This window comes from Crocodylus porosus, unplaced genomic scaffold, assembly GCF_001723895.1.
Source record: "Crocodylus porosus isolate Cpor-Errol unplaced genomic scaffold, CroPor_comp1, whole genome shotgun sequence".
Taxonomy (NCBI): Eukaryota; Metazoa; Chordata; order Crocodylia; family Crocodylidae; genus Crocodylus; species Crocodylus porosus.
This window is the reverse complement of record NW_017728886.1, coordinates 26,631,033-26,639,436: the sequence shown is the minus strand read 5'-3', so window position 1 is coordinate 26,639,436 and position 8,404 is coordinate 26,631,033. Positions and strand designations below refer to the sequence as shown.

The 8,404-nt window shown below is 42.8% G+C and overlaps 1 protein-coding gene across 1 annotated transcript in view; it reads left to right on the top strand.

The window, feature by feature from the left end:
• The first annotated feature begins 5,771 nt into the window (after positions 1–5,771).
• The window catches only part of KIAA1462 (KIAA1462 ortholog), a 91,228-nt gene continuing 88,595 nt past the window's right edge, over positions 5,772–8,404 (top strand). Inside the window, exon 1 of the mRNA XM_019531320.1 lies at positions 5,772–6,067. The gene's annotated coding sequence lies outside the window, so the exon portion shown is untranslated. The remainder of the gene's footprint in view (positions 6,068–8,404) is intronic.

Sequence of the window (8,404 nt, the reverse complement as noted above, 5' to 3'; positions counted from 1 at the left end):
TAAATTGGATGCTTATCTTGCTGGGATCCCCAGCTGACTTCCTGCCCTTTGGGCAGGGGGCTGGACTCGATGATCTCCCAAGGTCCCTTCCAGCCCTGATGTCTATGAAATCTATGAAATCACAATACAACATTTCAGTTACAAAATATAAGATGCAAACAGGAACAATCTTAATAACACCTGCTCCTTAATATAGTCCCTGACCCATGGCAAGAGATAGTCCTCCTTCCAATGGGGTCTCTTGGGGGATGTCCAGGAAGCACCAAGGGCCCCTCCCCTTAGGGCCTTGACTAGGCAGGGGGGATGCTCACCCAGCCCCTTCTCTGGGTTTGCCACCCCAAACATGTTTCTCCTGTGGGACCCAAGGGCCCGATGACTAATGCTTCCTTAGGTGGCAGTGGTCAGGGTACAGTTTGATGGGGTCTTCTCTGCTGGAGTGTCTCTCCAGGCCTCTCCTGCGCCACTGAGCTACGCCCCACCCTGTGCCCTGCTCTGGGCACCAAGGGCTCTGCTCCTTTCAGCTGCTGCACCATTGCTGCTGGCTCCTGGGTGCTGGGCCTCACACTGCAGCACTCCTATTTCCCTGTGCCCTGGCTCAGCACTGAGGGCTCTTTTAGCACAGGCCAGGCCCTTCAGGCTCCAGCCATCCATCCTCATGCCGGGTGACTGACCCAAGCAGCCTTCATTGCTCCCTTGCTCCCAAGGTTCAGGCCCATGCACTTCCCTGTGCACTGTGGGACCTGGCCGCTTGCTGGAGATGGGACCTTAGCCACCTCACTGCAGCCCTAAGGCCCTTGCCCCATGCGCTGCCCCACGCACTGTGTGGATTGCTGGCCCTGCCAGGTTGCAGGCTCTAGCTGCCGCTTGCGGCTCCCAAAGCCTGGGCTCCATGCATGGAACCGCGCACTGTGATGGGCCTGAGCAGTCTCACACCACTCTCAGGGCCAGGTCTCCGCACGCCATCCCTGTGTGCCATCAACAGCCCAAGCGGTCTCATACCGCTCCCAATCCTGCTCCTCCAGTGGCAGCTTCAGGAGCCTTGGGCCTATTGCCGGTTGGGGGAGAGCTCCCCAGACCTTCTTGGCTCCGCTCTTCTTGAGTCCCTCGCTGCATCTGTCCTTCTGCTGGGCACGCAGCTCCTTTTATACGCTCCAGGGCTCTGCCCCTGAAGTCTTCTGGACCCCAGTGTTGCAGTCTTCAATCAGGTCTGGGGGAGCTCTTCTCCCCTTCCCCTCAGGAAAGGGGTGTGACTTTTTCTCTTGCTGCGCCCTGATTGGTAGATGGGGTCTACCAATCAAAACAGCAGGATCTCAAGCCTGGGATTCAACCCAGGCTCTGAAAGGTGAGTCTGCTGCACTATTCAGCCCACAGTGTAAATAACGATACAGTTGATGTTAAAGCCTGCACACTTCGGTTAGTAGACTCACTTCTTTCCTTGCCCTCTCTTGAGATAAGTCTCTGTGTTTGTCATAAAAGTCCCTAGAACTAATTCTAGTGGCAGGGTAGTTTTTGCTGCGAGTCATGGACTCTGAAACTCTCCTCCCCCATCTGTCTGACACAGCCTTCAGGCCAATCTGTTTTTCTAGGGTTTTCACTGTGAGGGTGAGAGAGGACAATATTTTTGTTTAATGAGTAATTAATTCTGTCGTCAGTCAATATTTGGTAATCAGGACTTTGTTAGTTTTAATTTAATAAATTAATGTAGTTCGCGCACCTTGTAAAATTTGTGGTGGGCTCAATTTTAGGGTGAAAATATGTAATTCAGGACTGACCAGCTAAAACTGACCCAGCACTACATCCAAAAGATTTCATAGATTTCATAGGCATCAGGGCTGGAAGGGACCTCGGGAGATCATCGAGTCCAGCCCCTTGCCCAAAGGGCAGGAAGTCAGCTGGGGTCATAGGATCCCAGCAAGATAAGCATCCAATTTACTCTTGAAAGGAGACATAGGCAGGTCAGATGCTGCAGTGCCTAAATGTCATGCCCCAGTGCAGAATTTAAAATCCAAAGTGAGTTGCCCAGGATCCTGTCCAGTGCATAGGGAGATTTGGGTGCCTTAGGGTGGGTCTGTCACCCCTAATTGCCAGTCACCAGGAATGGTGCCCCACTTGCCCTACCTTGGTTACACGACTGCCCTAACAGAGAGAAGTGTTGGGTTTTGGTGTCTGCTATTTCTGTTTTATACCAAATTATTGTTTAAAGCATCGGTGGTGGCAGAAGGAGTTAAAACTCAACCTCTTTTCCCCTCCTGCCTGAAATTCAGCTCACATTTACATCAAAATTCTGTTTCTAGACCTCACACCTACAAAAAAACAGGCTGGAAAAGTGTTCAGATGGCCCCAAAAGTCACGCAAGCGTCCACATCTTAGTCTTTTATTTTATTATTTTTTTAATTTCATCATTTCAGAAACTCTCATGATTTTGTGGGGAGGAGGGTGTTAAATCAGACTCATGACCTTTGAAAGCTTTGTGTTGGCAGTGCTGGTTGTATAAATGTTTCCCTGATTGTAAACGAAATGAGATGAAAAATATGTGGTTCTAAGTCTCTGAGCATTTAATCCAAAATGGATTAGGCAAAATGAGCACACTCATCCCTGTTCTTTATCAGCAAAGTCTTCTGTGGGTTGTTAATCGCGCTTTCTCAGAGAAGGCTACTGCTGACATGAAATTGCTTGATGGCAACGTTTTACATATTTCCTTTCATTTGCTGAGTTCCATTTTTTTTTTTTATAGCCAGTAACAGAAATGCAAAATATTAAGGTATAAATCAAACACATGGTCTACACTGGACATGTTTAGTGTAGACTTCAATGAGAGTTGCATGATCTCAGCACCTTGCAGTACTAAGCCTTTTACGGTTATGGTTCATAAATACCAAACCAATATAAAGAATGTTCAGAAAAGAAAGGTTTTCTCCTTGGAAATTTTTTTTTTGATGTTTAAGCTCAGAACATATCTATTCAGCAATGGGCTGTAATATTAGGGTTGGGTGAGTAGAGAGAGCTTTAGGAAACTATTGAGAATTGACTTTGTTTTGGACATGTTGCAATAGCAGTTCAATGCCAGGTAGGTTGATGGGTTGTAGTCGAGACAAAAATAAAGAACCTCATTAATAAAACCACATGTCTTGTAAGTACAGGCCACTGAGTTACAGGCTTAGACCTAGGAGACCGCTTTGAATAAATCTTCAATTTCTGAAAACTGCAGAATTAGGCTGAACAGACTATTTAGTGCATTTGTGTTAAATTTGACTTTCAGTCAATGTTTCATGTTTCAGTTTTTCATTTAAAAATGAAAACTTCATGTGTAAATTTAGTCCAATTGAATTTTTTAAAATACAAGAGAAAAAAATAAAACCAAGTTTTTGGGGGGGGGTTTCCAACCAATTTGTTTTACCAGGACACTGGAGAAAAAATAATAAATTTTGAATTGACCTGTAACATTTTTATTTTTGATATTTGGATTGTTCAGTTTGGCAGTTTATTCTCACAGTTGTAGCATTGCCCCGTGCAGGATGTTTTGGCCAAGAAGGGAACTTGGTGCGTCCTGAATAGAAATGATCTACGGAATCACAGAATGCAAGAAGTGTCTGTTGCATCCTTTTTAAGAGGACACAACTCTCCTAGCAATTTCAGATATCCCATTTCCTCCTCCAAGTCAGCTGTCTTTTTAGGTAGCTAGAGTTTCTGGGGCAAAAATGGAAGGAATCGTAGGAGAGCACTCTTGTAATTGTGCTGTCCTTTTGGTGGGTTGGGGGGGAAAGGCTCTTTGTACCCACTATCCTTCTGAGCATCAGTGCAACAGCAAGTTCCCATTATCTTCTGGAAACTGTTAAAGACAAAGATCTCACGGTGACTGTGATGATATTAAAAAGATGCCTAGATCAACGAAGTACAAATTTTATGTGGAGATAGACTAGTAGAAAATGGAAAGAGTGTTATGGACCACAATGTTGATGTCTCAAAGTCCTGAGTTAATGGTTTTGGTCTTGTGAATATTTTCTCTGGTTGACACATTTAACTCTTCCTAGTTAAATGCCAGGATTCCAGTAGCTTATTTTTCTAAATATTCAAATTTAGATTAACCAAAGAGAGAGAACCTAGTTGAGTCGGACTGGATCAGTCCTAGGAAGGGAAGCTCCCAAGGAACATGCCTAGCTGTTTGTGTGGGAAGACAGGTTAATGATTCAGAAGATGACACTCTTCCTTTTATAGCAGGTATTGAACAAAATGCCCCAGTACGTCGTTAGGAAGTGCGTTGTTACTAGGGCTAGGTATAGACATTCAAAAAGCCCCAGGCGGAATTGATCTAAGTTATGTGTTTTTCTTAGGTGAGCAGTGAACAGAACACACATTTGCTCTTTGGTGGAGGATGGGGGGAATCTTAAACTGGGTTTTGCCATTTTTAAACCAGTCCACGTGCTGGATGTGGTCTATTATGGGGATAGGCTGGTTTCCAATTATGCCAGTTAACGTGTAATGTCTGTACCTGACCTAGGTCGGATGAAAGTAAAACAGCTCTGGACTGCTGGTGATCATCACAATAATAAGGCTTGATCCTCAGCTGGAAAATAGATAGCAATTCTGCTGAAATCAGTTGGCCTCTGCTGATTTTTAGACAAACTGAGGATGTAGCTCATGCCTCCTGTGTCTTTATCATGAGAATAAAGGTACTAGACTTGACATGCTGGCCTAATTGCAGTCTATTCTGCCTACCTAACCCTGTTTTAGTTTCAGCTGGATATGCTATTCTTCCCTTTCTACCCTAACCTATTGATTAGTGTTTCCATGCACTATTAAATGGCTAATCCATTTCACTCCAGATGTGGCTGTATTCTAATGCTGAATGAAAAGACGTCTGCCTTTAGTTCACAAATCAGCTGATTATGCTTATAAAGCGCTTTGAAGTGCCTTGGGTTGAAAGACATCACACAAATATAAGATAATGTTATTTATAGATTTCAGTTTACGTAAAATGATATTCAATTTCTGCTTGTGGGACTTCTGTTGTCAAAGACGGATCAAAATCAATTTTTCCTTTTTACTATTTTTTTCCAAGCAATTTCCCTCTGCTCAAGACAAAGATCCAAGGAATGTTCCATTAACTTCCCCATGTCATTCCACTCGCAAAGAAGACCTATTGGCTTTAATTTTCTGAATTGCTGCTTTTCAGGTGAGCTTGTCACTGTAGCCCATGCAATGCTGTAAGACCTTACTGTTGTTAGGTTACCAGAACCCAGGAAAAGAATATAGGTTTTCAGCTTACTTTTTTAAAAGAAAGCAGTTCTCTGGGCATATTTTCCCTGCATTCAATTATGTCCACAGCTATCTGTATGTGTCAAGGGCACTAGATACCTGTGCTCCTGCAAAGGAGGAAGTCTCCATGTGAACAGCTATGCATCCACAGACTTGAAGCCCCTTTTAAAAGGTGACTCTTTATTCTAAAAAGGTTGTATTTGTCCTTTTAAAACATTGCATTCAAAGCATCCAGATCTAATTTCTAGAGACCGAGATGAATCAGATTGCTCTGATGTCTGATGAAACGCATGCTGACAGGTGTTAGGAACATTAGTTTAGGAGATTTGGTACCTTGTACAGGTTATTCTGTATAGTTCATCTGCTGTCTCTCTCGTGTCAGTATCTAGCATGAAATTCCACACATGCCTCTTATTTAAGAAAGAACACAAGACTATGTTATCTTATTCCTCTGGAATTTTCCACAGTTATTTAGCATGTTAGTTTAAGCATAATTGGTGTGAGGACTCTTGAAATTTATATCTCAGAAGTTGTTATTTATATCGGGCTTAGAGTAGTTCATTTCAGTTGAGGTAAACGTGAAGCATTAGATTGCAAACGTACCTAATCCATCTCTCCTCCCCCATGACTAGAAATCCTGTGGTTAAAATAACACAGCCTCTATTCAGAGCACAAACTTAGAGCCGCTAGCTGAAGCAGACTTGGGATTTACAGAACTCTCAGCAGATGAGCCTGGTAGGGTGTTTTGGTTTTTTTAATCCTATTTCTGATCCACAAGAGGAAGCTACGATCTCTCCAATTTGCATTCAAGGTAAAGATTTCTTGCAATCCATATCTGTGAAAATGTTGTTGTAAAAATGTTGTTACCAAGGCTTCTTGCTATCTTAGTAAATGACTTCACAATCTTCAACTGTTAATATGGTTTTGTGGCTATTTCCCTACAAGGGTGAAATGATGATCTTGCACAGGAGGAAAGCAGCAGTGATTTTTCTGTCACATGTTAAAGAGGCTGAATATTTAGAGAGTAGATGACATAGGGGTTTTGTGCAGTAATAAAACTGGCTTTTATTGTGGCAAGTCTGACTAAACCTAAACGAGGACCCTGATTTTGTTGTGTTAAATATTAAGTGCAGTCACTGTCAGGCTTGTCTGATCAGCGTAACCTCCATGCAAACAGCTGAATCTGCATATTGTAACATCACACTGTTTCCGGAGTATATTAGTGCTATTACAATATCAGAGCTATGCATATTGGAGTATTTTGATGCAACATTACTAGCTAATTACATGCCTCTATCTGCTGTGTTGCAGACAAGGACACAGTGCATTTAGTAAAGGAACATCTCTTTCTTGAAAACCTATTTTATTATGAAATGCAGAGATGAAATATAATGTTCCAAGGACTGTTTGAAGAAGTGCATTCACAGTATTGAAATGTATAAAGTCCACCTGGCCCTACCTCTCTGCAGCTCCCCCATACTGTAGACCATGAAGGATGGATCCTTGGTCTGAAATCAGTGGCTGCACCATCTGAGAACATGGTAAATGTCCATTACTTTGCTAACCCCCCCACCCTTTTTTTTTAATATTGACTTCCTAATCCCCATGCACTTCACTGGCTATTCTCCCTAATAGTATATGCACCAGACAAATGTTGCTACAGGTGGCATTTGGAGTCTTCCAGCCCATTCACGAGAATGTCCCACTTCAAACTCAGAGGCTGGCTTGCTCCAAGTCTCTCCCCTTCCCAGTTTGATAATACTAAGCTCTTGCAATGCATCAGCCTATGTATGTTGTTCACAGTGGCCCTCATCTGCCTTGCCCCTCCAGCTCCCACCAACCCGATCCTTTTGAACTCCATTGGCTTTATGGAAAATGACCAGATCCTGATGGCAAAGTCAGGTCTCATCCCACAATTCTTCAACCCCCGCTAAAAAGCTGCTGGGATAGCAAAGGTATGCACGTTGCTAAAACTGACAGCACTTCTGTCTTGTAAAGAGAAATGCCATTTTATCTCTTGGTCCTGCTGCTCGCTTTGTTGAGTGGGAAAACAGAGAACTATAATGAATACAAATGCACAGTTTTTAGTGATCACCATGAACAGTAAACCATACTAAAGCAGCAGCTTGGAAGAGAGTGTATATGCTCAGAACAAAGAAATGTGGTTGGGCAGCAACTATAACATTTCTATATAGAAAGTCGAGCTGATGTCATTTTAGCTTCACAGGCTAGTGCCAAGAATTCTAAGTTCCATATCAAGATTCATTGAAAAACCCCCACATACTCGCAATTTGTTCATGTGGAAAAATGAACGTTTATGGAAAATATGTATGGGATCTGCCAGATGAGCGTGTGTTGCTTTATTTTTTTTAATTAATTTTGAATACATTTGTTCAGAGAGCTATTCTGTGTTACTGTCAGCTGCTTTTACCCAAGAAAGAAGCAGCTCAAATGTGAGTATTATGGAGGGATGACTGTTTCAGGAAAACAGAATGTTATATAGGCAGAGATGGAGGGGTAGGAAGAACTGTCAAGGGCACAAAAGGCTCATTCTTGCCACTGAATTAGTTTTCTGCCAGTGACATCCAGACATTGATAAGATGCAGATGAATGGAATAGCATCACAAGCTTCTATCTTTCTACTACGTGAATGATGCTATAGGCGGGGCTGGTAACCCTGCCTGTTAAGGTTGCCCAACACTTCCCACTCTCTAAGACCCTGTTTTCAGTTGCTTATAATTTAGTCAGTCTAACTGCTTAAGCTGATTATTTTCCCATGTTGGGTGTCTGCCTCAGGCTGAATTCTTTGTGGAAAATTTCAGCCAAAACCGTTCAACTGTTTGAGTGGGGAAAAATGAGCTGTTTTTTTCAATTTTAAAATGTTTTTTGCAATCCTCTACAGTATTTGAAAAGCATGGCATCACAAGAGCTTTGAAGTGAGAATTTAAATTTGGCCAGGTGCTGGTCCTTGTCTTGCCCATGAAAAGTGTTCCAAGATATGGTCAGTGATAAGACTTAAAAAAATCACAGTTTGTAGGTGTTCAGTAGAGACTTGCTAGAGTTCAGCATTTTGTCCTCACTTAGTGTGCTCCAGCCCCTCACAGTTGCTATGAGTGACTGCTTGCATTATGTCTGCAGAGCAGCTGAA